Genomic DNA, 24,004 nt, shown 5'->3' with positions numbered 1-24,004 from the left:
GGGGATTCCAGTGGGATGGCGGATTGGTGACATCAGGTCTGGCTCCAACTGTGTACATAGTTCCTTGATTGTGGCACGGTCGAACCGGTAGGTCACGATCAAATGTCTCTCTTCCATTGTCAACAGGTCCACCAGCGGTCGGTACACCGGCGGATTCCGCCATCTTCCAATATGTCCCAAATGACGGTGCCTAAGAAGGACAACAGCGACGAAACTGTCACCATTCCTCCAGGTATGTACCCACAGTCACACACAAGACTACAACAGACAATTAACCCATCCGGGAAATGTTTTGAGTGTAGGCCTCGGTATGTGTGACGCAGTAGTAAATGAAGCCATGTGGGCCCCTGAAATGGCGGCTGCCTGACCTCTAAACTGGGACAATGGAATTGTGGGGTAACTGCGCTGGCGTTGGACACCGTCGCGGTAGGCGGTCGTAGAGCGCGGCGCAATGCTGCATTGGTTAACATTGGACCCTATGGGTCCCAGGAGCCAATGAAAAGGTGCGCTGGCGGTGATGATGCGCCCCGCCGCGGACGTCACCGCCGCGGACGTCACCACCATTTTCTATCTCTTCAATCACTAGATACCTGACCTTCGACAGGAGAGGACCTACACTGCTAGTGCTGCTGTGACCTCGGTCTGGAACCGACGATGGCTGCTGCGTCTGGGGAAAGGGCCCCTGCCTTCACTGCACAGGAGTTGGAGAAACTTGTGGATGGGGTCCTTCCCCAGTACATGCAACTCTACGGTCCTCCAGACAAACAGGTTAGTACACAGGGAGCACGTTGGATGGGCTAGGCCTGGGTGGACAGGGCTGGGTGGGAGAGGGAAGGGGGCAGAGTTATTACAACAGAAATGCATGGGGATGAATGGGCCACATGGACAGAGTTGGGAGGGGGCCACTCACATTGACGGTGCAGTAGGTAATGACTGTTCCTCTTTCCTTGTGCATGTCATGTAGGTCAGCACCCACCAGAAGACGGACATTTGGCGTACCATCGCCAAGGAAGTCCGGACCCTGGGGGCCCACCAGAGACGGGGCACCCACTGCCGTAAGAGATGGGAGGACATTCGACGCTGCAGCAAGAAGACGGCGGAGGCTCAGATGGGGATGGCCTCCCAACGTGGGAGGGGTGCCCGTCGCAACATGAAGCCCCTGATGTTCCGGATCCTGGTGGTGGCCTACCCGGAGTTGGATGGGCGCTTAAGGACATCACAGCAGACACAAGGGGGTGAGTACAACCTCATTCTGTGGACTTTGCGTGCAGTGGAGGTGTCTGGGTGGGGGAGGTGGTTCTGTGGGTGTCCCTAGGCCAGGGCGAGTTAGGTAGGCAAGGCCCCTCCATAATGTAGGCCATATGGGACTCTACCCCTGCTCAGAACAGAGGCAAGTTGATGTATAGTTGCCCTTTTGCCATCCATGTGCGCAGATTTCGACCATTGCCATGTAGGCCATATCCCAGAAATTGCATATGCAGAGGGCAGGAGCACGGCGTAATGCATGGGGCTGCTGCGTCTGTCTTGTCCACCAACGGTAGCGGTATGCCATGCACTAAAACTCTCTTTGTTCTGTCTCCCCCCCTTTTCCTGCTCTCCCTGTCCTTTTGTGCATCAGCATCATCAGGCGGAGGTACAGTGGCACCGGAGCACGAGGGAGCTGCATCCCACATGGCCATGGAGGGCCACACCACAGACTCTGAATGCACCAGTGGGACGGAGGGCGAGGGGAGCTTCAGGTCGGCCACAGGATCACCAACCAGCGACACGGACTCGTCCGCCGATGTGAGCTCCCCTGTGGTGGCGGCACCATCTGTGCGCCCCACTTCTACAGGTACAGCCGCCACCTCCCCTACCAGCACCGCCCTCCCAGCAGCCCCTCAGCGTTCGCCCCGTGCCCGCTCACCCAGGAGGGTGGGCATCACCTTCGCCCCAGGCACCTCAGGCCCTGCCCCAGTCACCCCTGCTGCCCTCAGTGAGGAGGCCATTGACCTCCTCAGGTCACTCACTGTTGGGCAGTCTACCATTGTGAATGCCATCCAGGGTGTAGAACGAGAGTTGCAACACGGTAATGCATTCCTGGAAGGCATTCATTCTGGTCAGGCTGTCCTTCAGTGAACCCTGCAATCTCTGGCCTCAGCACTGATGGCAGCCATTGTCCCTGTGTCCAGCCTCCCCCCTCCAACTTCCTCCACCCAGACCCAATCCGCTGTATCCCAGCCCATCCCAAGCACACCTACAGACCAGCCTGCACACAAATCAACAGCCAAAAGTAGCTCAAGCAAACATAGGCACCACAGGCACTCACACAAGCATCACACCCATACAGACACAGCAACATCCACTGTCTCCACTGTGTCCCCCTCCTCCTCTTCTCCCTCCTCCCTCCCAGTCTCGTCTACACACACACCTGCATGCACCACATCTACAGGCACTAGGACTCGCACCAGGACACCCAGCACCACAAGCCGCTCACCTGCACTCACAACCTCCACTGCAATTTACACGTCCCCTGTGTCCTCTCCCAGTGTGTCTGTGACGCCCCCTCCCAAAGTACCCAAATGCCGGCAATCACTCACCCAACATCCATCCACCTCACGACAGCCTCCAGTACCTGCACCTGCACCCAAAACACCTAAAGTGACACCTCCTACAACCACCTCCTCTACCTCCACTCCCAGACCCCCTCCAGCTACCCATCCCAGTGTCCGTCAGAAACTGTCCCTCTGTCAAATTGACCTGTTTGCCCCCCCCCCCTCCAGTTTATCAGTCCCATCGTAGCGCCTCAGCCAAAAAGCCTCCAGTGCCAGTGGTGTGTGTTCCAGGTTTTTGGAGTGCACCGTCCCCCAGGGCAGGCAGTAGGACCCGGAGCCAAGGCACTGGCAGCCCACCCCCTGTAAAGGCTCTGAAATTGCAGAGTGGACGACGGGACAGTGTCAAGACTCCTGGTGGCACAACAACTGAAATGGGATCGAAGGCGATTGGTGAGTCAGCTGTAACTCCAAAGAAGGTGGGGAAGGTCCTGAGGAAGTCTGCCCAGCCTGTTGTGAGTGTCACGGCGGAGAAGTGCGCCATCATTTCCGGTGGTTGAGATACAACCGCCAGCACCGTCGTTACTGGTCAGGAGACCACCGCCGGAGTCACAGCCCAGGAGGGCCCAAGTATCGTTACTAGTCAGGAGACCACCGCCAGAGTCACAGCCCAGGAGGGCCCAAGTATCGTTACTGGTCAGGAGACCACCGCCAGAGTCACAGCCCAGGAGGGCCCAAGTATCGTTACTGGTCAGGAGACCACCGCCAGAGTCACAGCCCAGGAGGGACCAGGATCCCACAGCCCCGCTGGGCAATGATGGAACGTCAAGCCACACACCAATGTCCAGTGTGGAGATCGTCATGCCACACACCAATGTCCAGTGTGGAGATCGTCATGCCACATACCAATGTCCAGTGTGGAGATCGTCATGCCACACACGAATGTCCAGTGTAGAGATCGTCATGCCACACACCAATGTCCAGTGTGGAGATCGTCATGCCACACACCAATGTCAGTATCCGAACAGCCATGTCAGAGCACCGCTGAACAGGACAAAGACCGCCATGGTGAAGACCGCTGAACAGGGCAAAGACTGCCATGGCTAAGCACCGCTGAACAGGGCAAAGACCGCCATGGCTAAGCACTGCTGAACAGGGCAAAGACCGCTGAACAGGGCAAAGACCGCTGAACAGGGCAAAGACCGCCATGGTGAAGACCGCTGAACAGGGCAAAGACCGCCATGGCTAAGCACCGCTGAACAGGGCAAAGACCGCCATGGTGAAGACCGCTGAACAGGGCAAAGACTGCCATGGTGAAGACCGCTGAACAAGGCAAACACCGTGTGGGTATGAATAGGCCGCCGCATCAATATCCCATGTGCAGCTGGGACAGTGACAGGACATGAACTTTCATGGGGAGACTCATCCTGTCTGGGCACCAGTCCCACCCAGTACCAGTAGAGAACTGCAGATACTAGCGAAAATGTGGGTTTGGACTCCCCAGGATGTAACAGTGGGCAACCCACCCACTGTAGAGACTTGTGAGACTGTGGCTTTGCACTCCCCAGGATGTAACAGTGGGCAAACCACCCACTGTAAAGACTTGTGAGAATGTGGCTTTGACTCCCCAGGATGTAACAGTGGGCAACACACCCACTGTAGAGACTTGTGAGACTGTGGCTTTGCACTCCCCAGGATGTAACAGTGGGCAAACCACCCACTGTAAAGACTTGTGAGACTGTGGCTTTGCACTCCCCAGGATGTAACAGTGGGCAAACCAACCACTGTAAAGACTTGTGAGACTGTGGCTTTGCACTCCCCAGGATACATCAATGGGCATGGAGCCCCGTCGTGGATCTGGCTTCGCATTCATGTGGCTGAGGTGCCCCCCCTTCCCTTCCCCCTGAGGTGCCTGTAGTGTTTCTATCTGATGCCCCGGCAGTGTTCTCTCCGATTTTGGTCAGGTATCTATTGTGGGCCTCGCCCATGCATTTTTGGACTGTTGGTGCACGGACATTGATGTGTACATATCTGCACTACTTCTTGTATTGTATATATAATTAAGACAGATTTCGAGATATATATCAGTATTTTTTGTATGACATGTATATTGGCACATTACCATGTTTGACCGAAATTCGCTTTGTCTTTGCATTCTTCCGGGGGGATTGTGGGTTGTTCATGTGATATTTTTGACTGCATTGGTGTGTATGTTGTGATATGCGAGGGTGGGGGTGGGGGTGTTTGGTGGGTGTCCCCCTAACTTTTGCCTCCCTCCTCCCCCGTGTCGTAGATGCAGTACTCACCGGTATCTTCTGTGCCTACGTCGCTGTTGGTCGTAGAGGAGCAGAAAGACAAAGGCAGGTAGGATTTGGAGTTCCGGCTCCATGGAGTCGTCGCTCCTCGTGGAGTGTGTTAAGGTGAACGTTTTGCAAAAGCTGTTTCTGCCGTGTTTTTATCCACGGAGAATCCGCCCCGGAAAAGATAGCGGATTGGCCTGTCATAATAGTGTGGGCGGTACATTGTCTCCCGCCTGTCTGTTGGCGGTGACCGCCGCGCTGTTTGTCTGTACCGCCGTGGCGGGCGATGTGTTAAAGTGGCTGTCTTTGTTGGCGGTTTACGCCAGGGTCGTAATTCCCTTTTTTTGTCCGCCGGCCTGTTTGCGGTATTTCCGCAGCTTTAACACCGTCCGCCAGGGTTGTAATGACCCCCTAAGTGTGGAGTCATCCTCGGTGATGTGTGGTGTCTGTAAGGATATTCTGACGTGAAATGCACCTTAAGTCACCCCAATATACTTAAAGCGGACAGGATGGTATTCCAATTGTCTCAATAATGTGATGGTTGTGAGAGTATTTGGACTTCACAAAGGCATACAAGCATTTGCAATGCAATAGGTCTTGCATATTTCGAAGAAGTTAATTGACATCTTTTGACAACAGCGCCAATTAGCAAAAGAAGACATGAGTGGAAACGGAGAAAAGATGAATTAACAAAATAAAAGAAAGTTAGCTTTGAAAACTAAAACTTACACATTTTGTCTGTCCTGCTGGACATGATTTTGCCAGTCACAAGTCTTCTGTTTGCGGGGCACTGAAAGTTAAAATGAACAAAATAATACCTCGATCACATCAGGAGCAGTGGACGGGCACTCATTAAGTAGAAATTAATTAGTGTTTGATCCCTGCTCCACACAGAGGACCGGAAATGATGCCAGACATGCCGTGACGAATTACAAGGCTGCAAAGAAGAGTGCATTGCAAACCAACAAATGGTGAGGGACAGGTGGGCTCCAAGCCCTTTACTGAACACAACAGTGTCTCCCATGCGAGGCGCATGTGCTAGCGCAAGAACATGCAGGCTCCAGCCTTGCTTTAATTTCTCTTCACACCACCACCAGTTTGTGGTATTAGGGAGGGTCTCTATTTTTCCAGTGGTACTGGAGATAGCAGTGAGTCTAGCATCAAGGAAACCTTAAATTTGCTTAGAAATTTTCCTTTCTGTGCTCCCAGACCACTTTTGGTGGATGTGCCAATTCAACTTTACAGTGGGTGACCCTTCATTCTATGCAGCTACAGGCAACTGTTACTATGGATGCCTCCTCGTTGGGCTAGAATACTCCTCTGGAGAGGTGAAAAAGAGAGCCCTTTGATCCACATCAGACCATCTGCTGCACATCAATGTGCTGGAGTTGTGGGGAGTCCACTTTTACCTAACAGCCTGTCTTCTATCTTTCAGGAAGTGTTGATCAAGTCCTTTCCGATAACACTAGTGCATTCCAGTACACTGACAGACAGGGCAATGTGGGTTTATGGACCCTGTGTAGGGAAGCTTTGCATTTGTGAGGCATTTTCCTGAGTCACCCTGTAAGAAATTGAAGTATTAGTTGAAAGGGATGAGAAAACACTTCAAATAATAAACACAATCATTGTCAGGATGAACCACAAAAATCACTAAGTAAACCTGAACGCAACCCCATGGTAGCTATGTCACAGAGAAGGCAGGCAGGCTTAACTTTAGAAGAAATGTTTAAAAAGATTTATGCAATACTGAAACAGTAATAAAGTCAAAATGCAACACAAGAAAACCCCCAAAATAGAAAACATTTCAATAAATAAAATGACACTAAACTTATAGAAATCCAATAAAGGGAACAGGAAATATGAATTTTTAAAGTTTGAATTAAAAAACAAAATAGCACCAAAAAGCGTTAATCACCGCTTGTGGTCGCCTGGTTGGTCTCAACCAGCACTAAGGTGAAAATTAAGGTGGACCTCGATGGAGCATGTGTCAGACACTGGGGCCAGGTTTGTCCAAGTTACAAAGTTACCTTTGTACTTGGAACATTTTCGAGAAGCAGCAGTCTTCGGGCAACCAAGATGGTAGGCTGTTGCTGAAAATCGGCTCACCGGCAATGGGTAGCCGAAGGGTGAGGTCTTGGTGAAAACATTGACGAAGGTGGGAAAGGCTCCATCCTGGAAAGATTTGAGTTTCCATCCAAACAGCCCTCTGGGGCAAGGTTGCAGGCTGTAGCTGAGAAGGGTTTGACATTGTCGGATGCTGCTCAACAGCAGTCCCACTGAGATGTTTTTGCAGCTGCGGAGGAGAATGTAGCAGGAGCTACAACAAACTCAATCCTCTCGGTGATCACCCACAACGGATTGGTTTGGCTGGTTGCTCCAGGTCGTGCAGCAGTTCTTCAGGTAGAAAGTTGGCAAAGCGTTTTTATGGTTAGGCAGCAGGACAGCACTTTGACCGCAGCGAAGCATCCAGCATGTTGGAGACACCACTTTGGGTCAAGACTCACTCTAGCAGAGGTCAGCAGCAGGGTCTAAGGCAGTTCCAGTTGGAATTGGTCAGCTGGAAATGCATGAAAGTGGCCTCTTGAAGATTATTGTGTCCCTGAAGTAGCCCAAACAGGAGGTCAGACTTATGACCCTTTGAGTCACTTTTGGTGTCCTGAGTACAGAAGAAGCCAGTCATTCCTCTCAGGTCTTAAGACAGATATTTCCTCAGGTACAGCTGTGTAATGAGGAGGGTACTGGGGATGCCACACTTATGCCCAGTACAAGTATGTGGAAGGGGGCAGCTCCTAGTCAGTCCTAACCAATGGGGTAAACAAAACATCCCAGGGATGACCGTACCTGCTTTTGCCACATTCACTGTGTATTTTACATGAATCTATCCCACAGTGCCCCTTCCTCCCTAAAAACAACATGGAAGAACATTTCCTCTTCAGGTCAGAGATCCCTGTGCTTACCCAGAGGTGTGGCTATGGAATGGGCACCCTATACCCTGTGGTCACGCTGAACCAGTTCTGGGGTAGCTCCTGCAGGGCTTGGTGCCATCCTAACTCGAGAGTTACTTGAAGGGGCAGACCTAGGTATTGGCTACTTCTGTCTGTGACACGGTAGGCCTCCTTTGAAGTCCACCAAGTGGCTGGACACAGTCCCCAGGCCATCCTGTCAAGGGAAAGACAACACCCATCCACCCCAAGATCCTTTGTCTCTGTCCTGGGAGCAATTCACACCTCTGTACAGAGAAGCCATCTGCTGCCAGGTGACAGCTGGAATACTTACAGAACGTTTTTGGAGACTTTAGGCAGAGAAAAGATGATTTTTCTAAAATACCTTTTCTTTAATAGTTGGATAAAATTAAACTTTAATTAGATTTGATTGTGTCTAACTATGAGTCCTTGAAATGTTTTCTTGCTGCTACCAACTCGTAATTAGCATTATAAGGTGTAATGTAATCCATGGTTTTCCTATTTCCATGCTACGGTGGAAATACCTATTAGACATTTTTCACTATAAGGACATGGGGAACTTTAAATGTTTATATGTCCTACTTTTGAATGCCGTGCACCCTGCCTTTTTGGGTACTAAGGTGTAGTCGAATTTCAAGAAATAAAGAAGTGACTCGACTCTGATAGCAATGCAGTATATTTATCCATATAATACGGCCGGGAGTACAGCACAGTTTTATAACTGAAACCACACTCAACTCAGCTCTTACAAACAGCATCTTTTATACTCTAGTTCCGCAACTGAAGTTCCACATCACTTATCACATTCCCAATTAGCACAGTAGCGCAACTCTCTATTATCTTTATTCATTTTAGCAAAAGCAATAATTCTCTAAAACGCATCTGACTACTTGTCACTAAAATGCAGCTGTGGCATAAATAATATACGTATAAATCCCCTACCGAGCAGTCTCTTTTGATCCCACCCTCGGAATTCTATCTGTGTATCCTCCCTATGCTACTTCCATGCCCTGAAGCTTTACAGCCTGTCCTCCTCCCTCTACCGAACCTTGACTTACACAAACATCTTGTGTCTCCCCTTCAGATCTCCCATGATTTACTCCTCCTCCTAACACTGGTATCAGAAAGTGACTCAGGCTGTCATATGTGTGACCTTCTAAATTATCTGTGGTATCCGAGGACTGGCTGTAACTGCTTTGCCCTGCACCTGGCCTTTCTCTCCATTTTCCTTCCTGTCCTTGCATTCCAGTCTAACATCATACCAAGTTTGAGGCCTGTACTTGTCTCGCACAAAATACACTTCTGCACGTTTTCCCTTCTAAGCCATGTGTTGACCAGAGTGGGCCTTCTTTCTTTTTCTTGAGGCCTATTACAAAGGCCTATTTTAATGGTTATTTGTTAGTATTTAAAATGAACATTTAGGCCTGTAAAAAGGGTTTATTTTGGCAAGTCAAATTGGCAGTATTAGAAACTGCGCTGTCAGGCTACAGCGGGAAGCCTGGGGTCAGGTTTGCTGTTAATGTAGTAGAGGCACAATATGTGCTGCATCCCACATGTGACATTTAACTTACAGGTCCTGGGTACACTTTGTTGCAAAAACTGGGGACTTATAGATATGTTAAAGGAGCCAGTCAGATGTATACCAATTTCATTATGTCTAAAGGAGGTAAACAAGCACTTTACCACTTGTTAGTATGGTTAAAGTGTACAGAGTTCTAAGGGCACCAAAACAGTCAAGGCAAAAATCTGGGGGACTACCATGCAAAATATGGTAATTTCCAACACAGCTGATCCATTAGTTACTTTTCACCAAATCATTGCCTGGGGACAGGTACATGGTCCACTGTTAAAGGATCCGCTCTTTGTATTCCCTCCAATCCCCATACTTTCAGATGTCCTGCAGAAGGTGTGAGAGGAACAAGTGAAACTAATTTGCTTTGCCTAAATCTGAGCAAAGAGGATTTGGTACACCAATCTTTTAGGTCACCCTTCCATCCCAGACATAAAAGATCTGAGTACGCAAAAGGGTTGTTGAGTTACACGTGTATCAATGCTTTTCTGTCCATTTTTCTTGTTACTTCCATACAGACCTGGTAACGTGGCGAGTGCTAACCTAACATTGCCTTTGTATTCAGATGCCATGCATATGTGGTGCGGGTGATAGGCCTAAAAAGCAAGCTAACTCTTTGTTTTAGTTTTGCACCTTTTAATTGTGCTTGGATTGCCATGTGTTCTCTTAAAGTGTGCTTAGAAGACTAAGAAGGAAAATATCAAATCTCTAGTGCACACATTATTTGTGAATGAGGGAGCTGTGAGGTGGCTCAAATGAGACAAATGACCTTGAGTGTTCTGTCCTATAGAAACACGAAAAGTAGCAGTAAGTTTCTGCATACACTTTCTAGAACAAAAATCACTGGTAAAATGTCCTATACAATCACACCGAAGCTAAGTGTGAGCCAATACCTCCTTGCCCCATTCACATGGGCTGGTTGCTGGAGGGAATGCTGAACCATGTGTTTGGACCACAGACCTGAAACCACAATGAGGTATGTGGGAAGGCACTGCATGACTTGGCACATTTTTAAGGACTCTCCTAACCATGTGATTAGGTGGCTGGTTACTGTGTAGGTGAAACGGGTAGGATAGTGAGGTGGGATGACATTTTATTGGGGTGTATTTTCCTTTTCCCTCATTTGCAAAATTGTTTCTGCTCTGTTTATAATATAAATATTTTTATTGTGCATTATTTGTAGATAAGTGATACACATTAACTTATATAGTAAAATACCAAGTATTGTGTATGCTTACTGATTTTGGGGTACAGATCAGAGCTTTATGTATAGTACCTGTGGAAGAGAGATTCCCTGACAGAGTTATCCGACCCTCAACACTGCCCTCCCCTGGATAACTCACAGGTGGTGGAGTGAGGGACACATGCCACTTCTCCTTTTCACCGGAAAAGATTTTATACAACTTTTAGGGCTTAGGACATATTCCGGGTGAGACCCAAGGATTTGGGGTTGCCATGACCTGGGTCCTCCTCCTCAATCCTAAGAAGTGTAAAACACACAAGGAGATTTAATTGTGCCAATTACAGCCCTTCTGCCTGTCAGCAGATGTAGTTAATGTCACCCTGGCTGCCTGAAAACCTGCTGCCAAGTTTATCACTGTCAGTTAATGGTCCAAAAGTGTTTCTTAGTGCGAGTCTGTTGTTTTGAAATGAGCACTTTCCCTTGCTCATAAAGGCTTTGAAGTTGCCACTGCAAAGGGATTCTTTTTGGCAGATATTTCTGCCTTTATGTGTCTGTGGCCGGGTGGCGCAATAAGGACACGTAGTCAGTGGTCGAATGCTACGGTGAGTTTTATTTACAGTTAAAGGTATGAGTTCAGTAGTTTATGTTCCCCGCAAGACAAAGAACCGGTAAGTAGGCTGTCCTTAGTTATGGGTTTTTGTTTTCTCCTTATTTCCTGTCCTTCCTTCCCCTCCTCCCCTTCTGTCTTCTCTCTGACCTTTTCTCTGTCTCTCTTTTACTTTTGTCTTATGTTGGCTGTTTCTTCTTCTCTCTTTTCTTAGTTTCTCTTCTTATGTATTCAGCTTCCTTTTGATTGTTTCTCCTTTTCCTCTTGCTAGGTTTCTCTCTGTTTTCCTGGGTCTTTTCTTTCCTTTTCCTTTCTACTCTTTCCTGCCTCCTGCTTCAATTTCTATTTCTTTCTAAGTTCTCGTGGTCTTGTCTCCTCCTCCTAATTCCCTTCTAGTGTTCCCTTTTCTTGTACTGTACCCTCACCACAATACCCGTTTGTTAATCCCTTCTCTGTGTTGTCCCTTCACCTAAATACCCATCTGTTATTCCCTTTTCTGGGCTGTCCCCTCACCCTTCTCTCACAAACAAACAAAAGGAAAAATAGTGCTTTAGCCTCCTCCCGTCCACCCCTTCCTTTCCCCAGCTTAGGTTGGCCACCCACCTGGGAGGGCCATGCTTTTCCCTAAACATGTCCGGAATTCTCGCTGGGCGCCTCCGCACCGCTGGCCTCTGGGTCTCCGAGTTGTGCTTCGGCTCCTCCGTCGAACGTCGCGTCTTCTCGGCTCCCGGTGAGGCTTTCGTCCGTGCTCCTGCTCCTTTCGCGTCTCCTTCTCCCTTCCTCCCTCTCCACCTCCGGTTTTAAATGTCCAACGGCGCGAAGCGGCTGACTCTGCCCCTCCGCTCCCAGACGTACATGGGGATTGGATGGCTTGCATTGCCCTTCTGGGTCGGGAGTGGCAGAGTCGTGCTGGTCCATAGAATCGAACGGGTCCGTTGCTGTTAACAACAGCCCGTTACAATGTCTTTCTAACAACATTCTTTATTCAAGTCACCCTTAGTGCAGCAACTTTTGAAAGGTCCTTTGTTATTGTTTCTTCCGGAGTCCTATGTTGTTCTGTAGTGGAATTTAAATTTTGTGTTAAACTATTTTATGGATTTGGAGTTGAAACTGTTGCACAGTTGCTTGGTTCGTCTGCCTATTCAAACCCATATTAACCCAGAGTCTTGCATTGTTGATCTGGCCACTTTTCACAGTTGTTTTTTTGCCAAGTCAAGCTAGTCCTTCATACCCGCCCATAGTTTCTGAAAAAGTTGTATCTGCCTTAGGCATGTGCCAAACCATAAACCTTCCATTCCTTTTCCTCTTCATGGCCATACCAAGGGAGAGGAGGGGTTACAGAAACTGGACCACAAGTGAGCTGTTTGTAACTAAGTTGAGCTTACAACACTAGACCAAGGGGATGATCAGTTCGTCATGCCTTCACTGGAGTTAAGAATGGCAAAGCTGTGACCCAGTGTATGGTTTCACACTGGATTACCATTTAAGATCTATTAAACCATGGCCACGAAAGATACACTGGCTGGAATTCCTATGCAGTCCTCGAGAGCAACCACAGCTTTACTGCTCTTTTAAGATGTGTTCCAGTGAATGATATTTCCCAGGTAGCCACTTTGGATTCTCTGTATACCTTTGCCAAACAATACTTCATGACAGTTCAGGAGCACAGTGATGAATTTATCACAAGGGCTGTGTTTCACGTCTTCCTTGATTAAAAGGCACTAGTCTTAGGGGTTTGCTGGAAGAAGTCTCTATCAGAAGAAAAAGTTACTTGCCTTTGGTAATGATATTGTTTTGGAAACTGGATCTTCCTGCAGATTTCCCACCACCCTTGCTCCTCCCATTATGCAAGATAATGATGTTCATTATACAACCCTGTTGGAAATTGCCCTTTTTGCAGGGTTCTTCCCAAACTTTTCGCCTTCTTCCTCCAATTTTTGCTCATTTGTTTTTGCTGGTTTATTGTCTCTGCGCACTTTACCACTGCAGATCCGTGCTAAAGTACAAGTGCTCCCTATGTACATTGTATTGGTGATTGCTTTATCCGTGATTGAAATATTTGATTTACTCATAAATCCCTAGTAAAGTGCACCATGTGTGCCCAGGGTCTGTAAATCAAATGCTACTAATGCAGCACTGATTGTGTCACCCACATGAGTAGCCCTGGGAAGATGTCTCGGACCTGCCACTGCAGTGTCTGTGTGTGCAGTTTTAAACTGCCAATTCGACCTGGCAAGTGTACCCACTTGCCAGGCCCAAACCTTCACTTTTTGTACACATACGGCACCCCTAAGGTAGGCCCTAGGTAGCCCCATGGGCAGGGTGCAGAGTATGTTAAATGTAGGACTAATGTACTAATGTGTTTTACATGTCCTGACAGTGGAATACTACCAAATTCGGGTTTCACTGTTGCAAGGCCTATCTCTCTCATAGGTTACCATGGGGAGTCCCTTTAAATATATTTTAAATGCAGTTTCCCATTGGGAGCAGATACAGATGTGGAGTTGGGGATCTCTGAACTCACAATTTAAAAATACACCTTTTGGTAAAGTTGGTTTTAAAATTGTCAGTTTGAAAATGCTACTTTTGGAAAGTGGGCATTTTCTTGCTTGACCATTCTGTGCCTCTGCCTGCTTGTGTATTCCACGTCTGGGTCAGAATGACAGTTGAGCTAGACAGTGACATAAAGGGAGCTAGGGTGTAGCCTGCATACACTGATGAGCCATCTAGGCTAGAGTGGAGGGAGGAGTGCTCACTTACACCTGAAAGGGCTGTCCCTGCCCTCACACAATGCAGTCTCTGACCCCCTGGTGTGTGCCTAGGGTCAGGCCTGGGCAAGGCAAGATCTTGTCAACAACAGACTTTCCTTTGAAGTTTGCCTACTTCAAAGGCAGAACTGGGTATAAGAAGTGGACCCCAAACCCCCTTCTGCCTTAGAGAGGACAAAGACTGGACTTTGCTGTGTATCCTGCTTGCAAAGTAGAGCTTGCCTCCTGTTGGAAGTCTCAGGGATATCAAAGACTTCAGCTTCATCTGCCTACAGCACTGGGAACTGTGTGTTTTGTGCTGCAACAGAAGAAAAACCACCATGACACCGTCAACTACGCCACTGACTGCACCGTGACCTCACAATGCCTTATGGAGCCATACCCCACGCTGCACCACAACCCTGATCTCACCAATGTCACCACTTGACGCCGTCCCCGAGCCACAACTTGCACCATGACCTGTGGGCCCGCAGTCCGCATTGCCTTGCTCACACCGTAACCTTGGTATCCCCGACGACACCGCTCCATGGTGACACCGGCACCGCTGCCTGCACCGTGGCCTGTGGACACCGCTCATGAGGTACTCAAAGCACCCTCCCGCACTGCAGCCCTTGTCCACCTTCGCCAGCGTCATCGACTCCTGTGTCATCAACAAACGCCCCTCTCTGCACCGCGACCTGTGGGCACCGCACGGAGCCTGCCCCACACTGCCATCTTAGGCCTACTGACGACATCACTTCAGCGATGCCGATGCTGCCTGCACCATAACCTGGAGACACCCCACGTCACACCATCCCGCTTCACACCACAGCCCTGGTCTCACCGATGCCGAAGGATGCCATCACAGAGCCGCTGTCTGCACCGTGACCTGTGGACACCGCCTGACGCATTGTCCCACTTCGCACAGCAGCCCGACGCCATCTATGCCAGCGCTCCTGACTTTCTCATCAGTCCGGAATTCAACCTGCATTGCGTGTGGCTTCAAGGGCCCAACGACCCCCGCACCAACCTCCAGAACCGACGCATGTGACGCCAGTGACGCTGTACTAAGGATCTCATTGCGAGGATCACAGCGCCCTATATTTCCAAAGTACTGTTTGCGGGTCTTCCAGACACCGTACCTGCCACGCGGCTGGCCTGAACTGTAGGATTTGTTGTTCATGACGCCGTGATAGCCCCAGACGGAGCTATTGGCTTCAAGGAACTTTATTTTTAAGTAATTCTTGCAAAATTCATATCTTTATTATTTTATGTTGGATTTTTCTCGTTTTGGTCTTTTTTTACACAGATAAATTTTGGCTATTTTTCTAAAACTGGTGTGGTGTCGTTTTGTAGTGTTTTCATTGTATTACTGTGTGTTATGTGCAAATGCTTCACACATTGCTTCTGAAATAAGCCTGACTGTTTGTGCCAAGCTACCAAAGGGGTGAGCAGGGATTATCTGAGCTGGGAATCTCCCTTATCCTGACTAGAGTGAGGGTCCCTACTTGGACAGGGTGCAACCCGACTGCCAGCTAGAGACCCCATTTCTAACAGACCCTATGGTAAGCAATACTATGGCTTCTCTCTGCGCACTTTAGTTGAAGAAAATGTAGGGAACTTTCACCACAAGTAGTCCCATGTAATCACATTTGATCAGACACCATGACTGAAGTCTCACGGTGTGACCTGGCCAAGATCTATTGCTGGGGAAATGGTTTTCTGGATCCAGTCCTGCATCTGGAGGATATTTTTAAGGCAGGGAACCTGTGAGAGATGTCATCGACGAGAAAGTAAGTACCGCAACACCAATATATACTTCTACAAAAGCCAAAATGATTGATTTTGTCAACACTTATGCATAATATTTTACAACTGGAGGCCTCCTTGGGTAACATATGTGTAGATTATTTGATTTGTGAATAGAGAGATTGCAACTCAGCGGTCTTCTGTTTATACTCAAAGGCGTAAACAAAACGAGGAAAGCGCTCATTGTTTAATAGCAGTTGTCAGTGTAGACTGCACTTGGACAAGTTTATCTTCGAGTGCAATTACACCACTGATTTGTTTTCTTTTCGAGTACACTTCTGTCTTTATGAACAAGGCAGAAACACTTTGATGTTGGCACAAAACAGGGTTGGGAACAAAAATTGAGCATAATAAGGCCAAGCAAGGACAGGAAATCCTTAACATCATTGGAACCGGGCTACCAGTAAGCGGCCACTTTGGCGGTATGATATCTGTGTGAAGTTCAGCACATCCTGTAATCTGAGCATTAATTGAAGGAAATCGCTTTGGGGGCTAAACATACATATTGGAAACATAGAAGTTGCAAAAGGGTCACCAAGGGCAAGATTTGGAGTTGAGCAATGTTGTAAAATCCACTGACTGATGAGTAAATGCTCAAAATATTGCATATGTCAGATTAGTTTTAGTAGAATTATTACATGGAGATGAGGTTGATGGGAGTATTTACGAAAAGCGTGATTCCACCAATTGTAGATTTACACTTTACTCATTATTTTCTTTTTCTATTGAGCCATATTCTGCCGGAACAACATGTAAATACTCATTTGAATGTAAAAGGTCTTGAAACGTTTTAAGTATTGCCTACCGTGACCACAAGGGAACTGAGAAGATAATGGGCCTCAATTATTATTTCTGGCGTCCCTGGGCCCCCATTTTGTTATCAACCTAATTGAAAACCAATTACACATTTTCAGCACTTGAGTCACAGGGAAGCAATAGCTGAGCATCTGAAGTTTCAAAAGGGAAGTCATTTGGGTGGGAATCTCAGAACTCAGTTATAACACTCAATAAATCATTGTCCAGTCAGTGGGTTGCTATGCCATGTCTGAAGACAGAAGGCTACAACACTTTCTAGGCCTTCACACAGACACAGCAGCAGTATAACCTTTTGATAGACAACCTACCGTCTCTTGAGGTCAATGATCATTGGCCCCAGAAGGCTAGGGTTTTAGTAGTTGGTGCTTATGGGGGTTGCCTTGGCGCCTGACAACCTCCAAGAAACCTTAACAAATATCTTTGTGGTGTCACTGCCCTCTTGGGGCATCACACCACATAATATTAACATTTTCTGGTGAGGTCAAACTGCAGTGCTTAATTTGTAAATAACAATGTGCCGGTGCCCAAAGCCCTCCTCTTAAACACACGGCTGCTGCAATTAAATGTGTAAATACGGAATACTGAGGTGGCATAATCCTGAAGCCATCTCGGGCCTCTTCAATCCATTTACGCCACTCCTTGTCCCTTCAGCTCACTTTTGCAGCTTTCTACTTTCTCCCTTTGTGGCGCTTTCTCATTTTTCTCTTCCTCCGTCTTTCCCATCTGTGTCTTTTGCTCGTAGTAAATGCTTGAGGCAGACATAAGTGATGGTGCTCCGCACCAGAAACACCAAGCACAAATTAAGCACTGGGTCAAAGGCCTTTTTGGGCACTCCACTCAGCTGATTCTTGCGTGGCCCTATTTCATTTATAAATAGTGTTATCCCACTGTGTGGGTCTTCGGGGAAGCCTTAACTCTTCGTGAGCCCTATGGACTTCAAGGTGAGACCATTCATATGTGGTCCTTCTGAATTTCCTGTCCCCATGGCACTCCACTTCGGGTGTAAGGCGGAGCTAGTTTTCTTTGTATTTGCTGCCTTTTCCCTCTAATACTCTACAGACAGGGGAGCAAGACCAAGGGCCTGATTTAGATATTAGCAGGCAGATGACTGTCACAGTGGTGAAGGACATCCCGTCCAGCAAAATATAAATCCCATAGCAAATAATGGGACTTATATTTCGGCAGATGGGGTATCTGTCACCGTTGTGATTGAATAACGTGTGCGCCTAATGTAAATCAGGCCCCAAGTGTGCAGTATTCCTTGCATTATAATGCCCTGGATGACCCCCTCCCCAACACACACCTGCACAGGCCCCTCACTCAAGACCCTGAGGCTCTTCGGTTGCAGGTATGCCATCTTCCGGTTCACATTTAGTGCGGAGACCGTGGAGACCATTGAGCCGCTTTTCCACCTCACACCTCTATAAGGGAAACAATGAAAAAAACACCAGGTCCTGTTGAGTTTTTTTCTTCACTAAGCTTCAAAAATGCAGAACAAGCAACCAACTGATAGTGGATAGCTTGTTCAAGCACAGCAGATGCTTGAAGCCCTCAAACATGTAGGAGGACCTCAATAAAACCTGTGCGAGAACAGGAACTTTAATTTGCCATATCTTCAAACAGATGACAAGATTTCCACACGGTTTGCTGCAGTTTGATGAGTGGAGTCTTTTCATCACGAGTTCCACTTTCTGTCAGTTTACTGACCTAGAGAATTAGGAATGTTAATACAGTCTTGTTCATGCTCAGCTGGGCTCCCTTTTCAATACAGGACCCTCTTGGAGGGCACATTGGCGGCACACTTTCACCACAGCAGGTATATCCTCTTCCTTCAAGGCAGAATCAGCTCCTCCAGCAGGTTTAGGATCCAAGACCCCAGCAGAGCTCCTCAGTTATCTGTGAGCTGGGCTGATGACTCCATAGGACAGAGTCTCCTCTGAAGAGGGGGTGCAATCCAGAGATTTATTTTCTCCAGCAGCTGGTTCCTCCCTTTCCCCAGACAGTCTACTGCATTCCTAACAGGGTTCTAGCTCTGGTTGTCGTCACCAGGAAGGAAGCTCGCAATTAAGGATCCAGCCTCTGGCACTCTAGTAATTCCCACTCATCCTGCTGGATGGGTCCAGTCACTAGCACACTGTTCTGTCTTTCTACCTCGCGTTTACTAAAGGCTTGAAGATAATAATTTGTATCCCACCTTCCACCTCTGGGAACGGTTTCAAGCAGTTCCTGACATTATGTGAATATTTCACAGACCGCTAAACCCACAGTCTCTGTTCTCTGATGTCATAAAATACAGAGTTCTCGACGTGGGATTTTCTTGTCAGAGTAATCGAAAACTAAAGCAGAAAAGAGGATGAGGCCTTCCCACTCAGCTCCCTCTCAACTTTTAGGGTAACCCATCTGGGAGGAAAGAATCAAGCACAAAAAGGGCCTGGAGTTTCCCCTTCACCTCAAAGTTGCATCGTCCTTCCTGTCACTAATGCCTACTCCAGTTCAAAAGACCTAAGGAATGTTCCTACAACCTTCATCAGAGTCTGACAGGGCTTGTACCACTCACACCACGGGACATCTCAAATGTATTCCTCTCCGCACACAGTAAAGTACTATAGGCATCCCATGAACCAACATGCAGCCTCTAAAGTGCACATAAACTCTCTATACTTGTCCCCTGTAAGCTACCACAGCCCCATACCCTTGCTGCCCCGGGGCAGCTGACCTTATATTAAAAGGTGGGAGCTATATGGTGAAGATCATTAGCCAATTTTAACCGAGGTTACAGTGTGCTAGCGCGCTGGCCCTTAGTAAGTAAACTTACAAGGGGACGCGTATAGGTCGATGAACCTTTTGAATCGCATGGAGTATCCTAGTCATGCAGTGATCACTGAACCAATAATCAACAACAATAGATCAATATCAAACACTTAAGAAACTAAAAAGAAAACCATATTAATCAGAAATAACCATCACTCATGCAAAAGATTAACAACTTTTATTCCCCATTGATTACAATTCTAATCAATTGTTAATTCTATCTTTATTAAGCAATTTTTTATTAGTTTATCCAAAGAAAACACTTTTCTTAAAGGAAAACATGAGCAATAATGTAAATCATAAGTCAGTGAATATCAGCATTAATGATGCAATTCAGCAAATGAATTTGTCAGTCATTTGTCACTGTCAACGTCTCCCATATCAGCCTACCTAACCAAGATTAGCACTAGCATGTGGGTCTTCATGTGAGAACAATTAGGTGAAAACATTAATTTGGAAAAATCTACCTAAGATGGAATTTCTATAAAAACAGCACAGTTGGTACCTAGAAGAAAAGGCACAAAATTTGTCAGTCACATTTTCATAGCTACCTATCCAGGATGGATCAGCAACAAGTCAGTCTTCGTCCCCAGGTCATCAATGGTTAGCTACGGATCAGGTTTACAGAGTATAAGCCCAACTGTAAGCACGTCAGACAGCGTCTCCTGACGTCATCAACTTTCTCCTCGCAGTTCTGATTTCTCACCCCTTGTCATGACTTTTTATTAGGGTCTTCCAGTCCATCCCACTAATTGCTAATTTGTCAGTCCGTCGGAAGTTATGACTCTAACCTATAGTTTTTGTTTACCAAATCTTCAATTTTGCATATGCTTTATGTCCCATAAAACTGATTGGTTCTTCTTGCGATGAGAACATCATCCGGCTCTTCAAGTAACGGAATTGTTGCATACAAGTCTATAGTCAGTGCCTCTATTGTGCAAGTCCTGGGAAAGGACATTTAGCCTACACTACACATAATTGTATCAAATTGTCTTCATCATCTCCTGTTCGTTGGTACATTTGCAGAATATTCTAGCTGAGCGGCTTGCCATCCCCGGTTACCAGTCCTGAGTAAGGACTCAAATCTATGTTCCAATCAACTACAAATCATGCCACTTTTTAACGAAAGCGTGCTTATACTATATGTAAACCTACATATCCAACACTCATGCCTCATCTTCGTACAGACCTGGAATGTTTTAATTTTTTAAAATATAAAATGGGATCTACAAGTGAAATGCAAATATTCTAATGAGTATTTCTGTTGCCTAGGTGTTCCACTCTTGTAGCAAATTATTTTTTATTATTTTTTTAATAGCCTTGGATCAATTTTTCACATGCTTTTTGGTGCCTTATTATTAATTATTTTATTTGTATTTGATATATTTTGGATGGAATGCGCTTCATAACTAAATTACTTCTAGGCACCTTCAAGAGCACAGTTGCAGGGGAAAGTTGTGGGGGTAGGTGTGAGAAGTGATGCAATTCAAAATAGGTGGGATTTCAAAGATATAGGAGGAGAATTAAATTAGCAGCTCTGTACCACTCTAGGTTGAGCACCAGCATTAACATTTCATGTAAACTCTTTTAACATGCTAAACCTAACTCTAGAATTGCCTGTCATGTTTAGAAGTGAAACACGTCAGGTATGTTACATTGCATGTTCTTGTGGTATCAGAATCTAAAAAGTGGTGTCAAAGTCTGTTTTATGTACAAAACCACACGTGCTTGATTTACATACTACATTGAAATTAATTTTTTGTGACATTTACTACATAGTGAAAACCTAATTCATTGAATTTATTGTAGAACACAGATTTTTAGCACCATTGTCTAAAAATACGATTTCCAGAAAAAATATATTTTACAGTAATAACAGAAGACCCAAAACCATTAAGGAGACTCCAGTCTTCTACAGTATGTGTGTTTGTGTGTGTGTGTAATTACATTCCCATCACCCCTGCTTGCATCTCTCTGCATGCAGGATTTGGAGAATAATAATTCCAGGGCTTCACAGTCCTAGGAAACACTACAATGTGTCTGTCAGCGTACTGCTGATAGGCAGGAGGAATGTGGAAGCAACTGACTCACATACTGACAGACAGGACCATTTGTATTTTATATCCACGTCACTGAGAGCACTCAATTAAATGAGCCTTTCAGGCCTTTCTTTAGGCTTATTGGCTCCTCTAACCAGGGGCAGCTCCTCTGTTAGGGCGAAGGAGCGTCACCCCGCCCACCCACTAGCAGCAGAAGATGCAAAACCTTCAACAAATGAAAAGATAATAAACCCTGTTCTATCTGGTCTATGCATCTGGATTCTTCCTCAACTTTCTTTTTCTGGCCTGCCAGGTTAGAAGTTTCCTGACCTTTTTTCCATCATTTAGGACATTGAGTAAACTTTACTTATTGCTTCTTTTCAAACAATATTTTCAACCCCTGTCCTAACTTCAGATGATTCATTTTGTGTTTAGGTCTGTGAGATGGTAAATGCTTTTCGACACGGGTGAAAAGAACACAATAAAATGTCATCCCATATCCAATTTACCTTTTCGGGCTAAGATTGCAGAGAAAGCTAGAGAGAGGTAATTGGGACCTGGGTTGGGGAGGGAGGGTTGTGGTAGTTTGTAGGACAGGGTGGGGGATCGGAGTAGGTTTTAGGACAGGGCAGGGTAGGTTTTAGGGTTTAGGGCGGGGCGGTGGGATGGGGTAGTTTTTAGGACATGGCGAGGTAGGTTTTAGTATAGGGTAGATTTTAGGGTTTAGAGCAGGGCTCAGTTAGTTTTTAGGACAGAACCGGACAGGTTTTAGGACAGGGCAGGGTAGGTTTTAGGGTGTAGGCGGTGGTCGGGTAGTTTTTAGGACAGGGTGGGGTAGGTTTTAGGAGAGGAGTAGGGTAGACTTTAGGGTGAATGGGGGTCAGGGTGGTATTTAGGACAGGGTGGGGCTGGTTTTAGGACAGGGTAGGTTTTAGGGTTTAGCACTGGGGTCAGGTAGGTTTTAGGACATGGGAAGGGTAGGTTTTAGGGGGTAGGTCGGGTGGTGGAATGGGGGAGTTTTTAGGACAAGACAGTGTAGGTGTTAGGATTTAGATTGAAGGGGGGGGTCGGGGTAGTTTTTAGGACAGCTTTTAGGACTGGCTAACTTTTAGGGTTTGGAGCAGGGGTCGGATAGTTTTTAGGACAGAACGGGGTAGGTTTTAGGACAGGGTAGGTTTTAGGGTTTAGGGTGAAGGCGGGGGTCAGGGTAGTTTTTAGGACAGGGTGAGGTAGGTTCTAGGACAGGAGTAGGGTAGGTTTTACTGAGAAGGCGGGGGTCGGGAAGTTTTTAGAACAGTGCGGGGTAGGTTTTAGGACAGGGGAAGGATAGGTTTAAGAGTTTAGAGTGAAGGCGGGGTCGGGGTAGTTTTTAGGACAGGGTGGGGTAGGTTTTATGATTCAGGGTGGGGCGGGGGGATGGAGTAGTTTTTAGGACTGGGTGGGGTAGGTTTTAGGACAGGGTAGGTATTAGGGTTTAGAGCCGGGTCAGGTAGTTTTCAGGACAGAGCCAGGTAGGTTTGAGGAGAGGACAGGACAGGGTAAGTTTTAGGGTGGGTTGGGGTAATTTTTAGGACAGGACAGTGTAGGTTTTAGGGTTTAGGGCTGGGGGTCAGGTAGTTTTTAGGACAGGGTGGGGTAGGTTTTAGGACAGGGTAGGTTTTAGGGTTTAGGGCGGAGAGGTCAGGGTAGTTTTTAGGACAGCAGGGGGTAGGTTTTATGACAGGAGTAGGGTAGGTTTTAGGGTGAAGGCGGAGGGTGGGATTGGTTTTAGGACAATGTAGGTTTTAGGGTTTAGAGCTGGGGTCGGGTAGTTTTTAAGATTGAGCGGGGTAGGTTTTAGGACAGGGGAAGGGTAGGTTTTAGGGTGTAGGGTGAAGGCAGGGGTGGGGTAGTTTTTAGGAAGGGTGGGGTAGGTTTTAGGACAGGGTAGGATTTAGGGTTTAGAGCGGGGTGCGTAGTTTTTGGGACAGAGTGAGGTAGGTTTTAGGACAGGGGAAGGGTAGGTTTTAGTTTTTAGGGTGGGGCAGGGGGTTGGGGTAGTTTTTAGGACACAAAAGTGTAGGTTTTAGGGTTTAGGGCAGGGGAGCAGGTAGTTTTTAGGACACGGTGGGGTAGGTTTTGGGACAAGGCAAGGTAGCTTTTAGGGTTTAGGGCGAAGGCAGGGGATTGGGTTGTTTTTAGGACAGGGCAGTGTAGGTTTTAGGGTTCAGGATGGGGACTTGGGTAGTTTGTAGGACAGGGTGGGTTTTAGGGCTTAGGGCAGGTGTGGCGGGGGCCAGTTGGTAGTTTTTAGGACAGTGCAGGGTAGGACAGGACAGGTTAGCTTTTAGGGTTTGGGGCGGGGGAGGTGTAGTTTTTAGGACAGGGCAGGTTAGGTTTTAGGGTTTAGGGCAGGGGTTTGGTAGGGTTTAGGACAGGGTGGGGTAGGTTTTAAGACAGGGAAGATTTTAGGGTTTAGGGCAGGGGGTCCGGGTACTTTTTAGGACAGGGCAGGGTAGATTTTACGGTTTAGGGTGGGGGTCGGGTAGTTTTTAGGACACGTGGAGTGGTTTTTAGGCCAGGGTAGGTTTTAGAGTTTAGGGCAGGGTGGGGGGTCGAGGTAGTTTCTCGGAAAGGTTGGGACAGGTT

This window comes from Pleurodeles waltl, chromosome 10 (assembly GCF_031143425.1).
Source record: "Pleurodeles waltl isolate 20211129_DDA chromosome 10, aPleWal1.hap1.20221129, whole genome shotgun sequence".
In the NCBI taxonomy this organism is placed as follows: Eukaryota; Metazoa; Chordata; class Amphibia; order Caudata; family Salamandridae; genus Pleurodeles; species Pleurodeles waltl.
Note: the sequence above shows the minus strand (reverse complement) of the source record.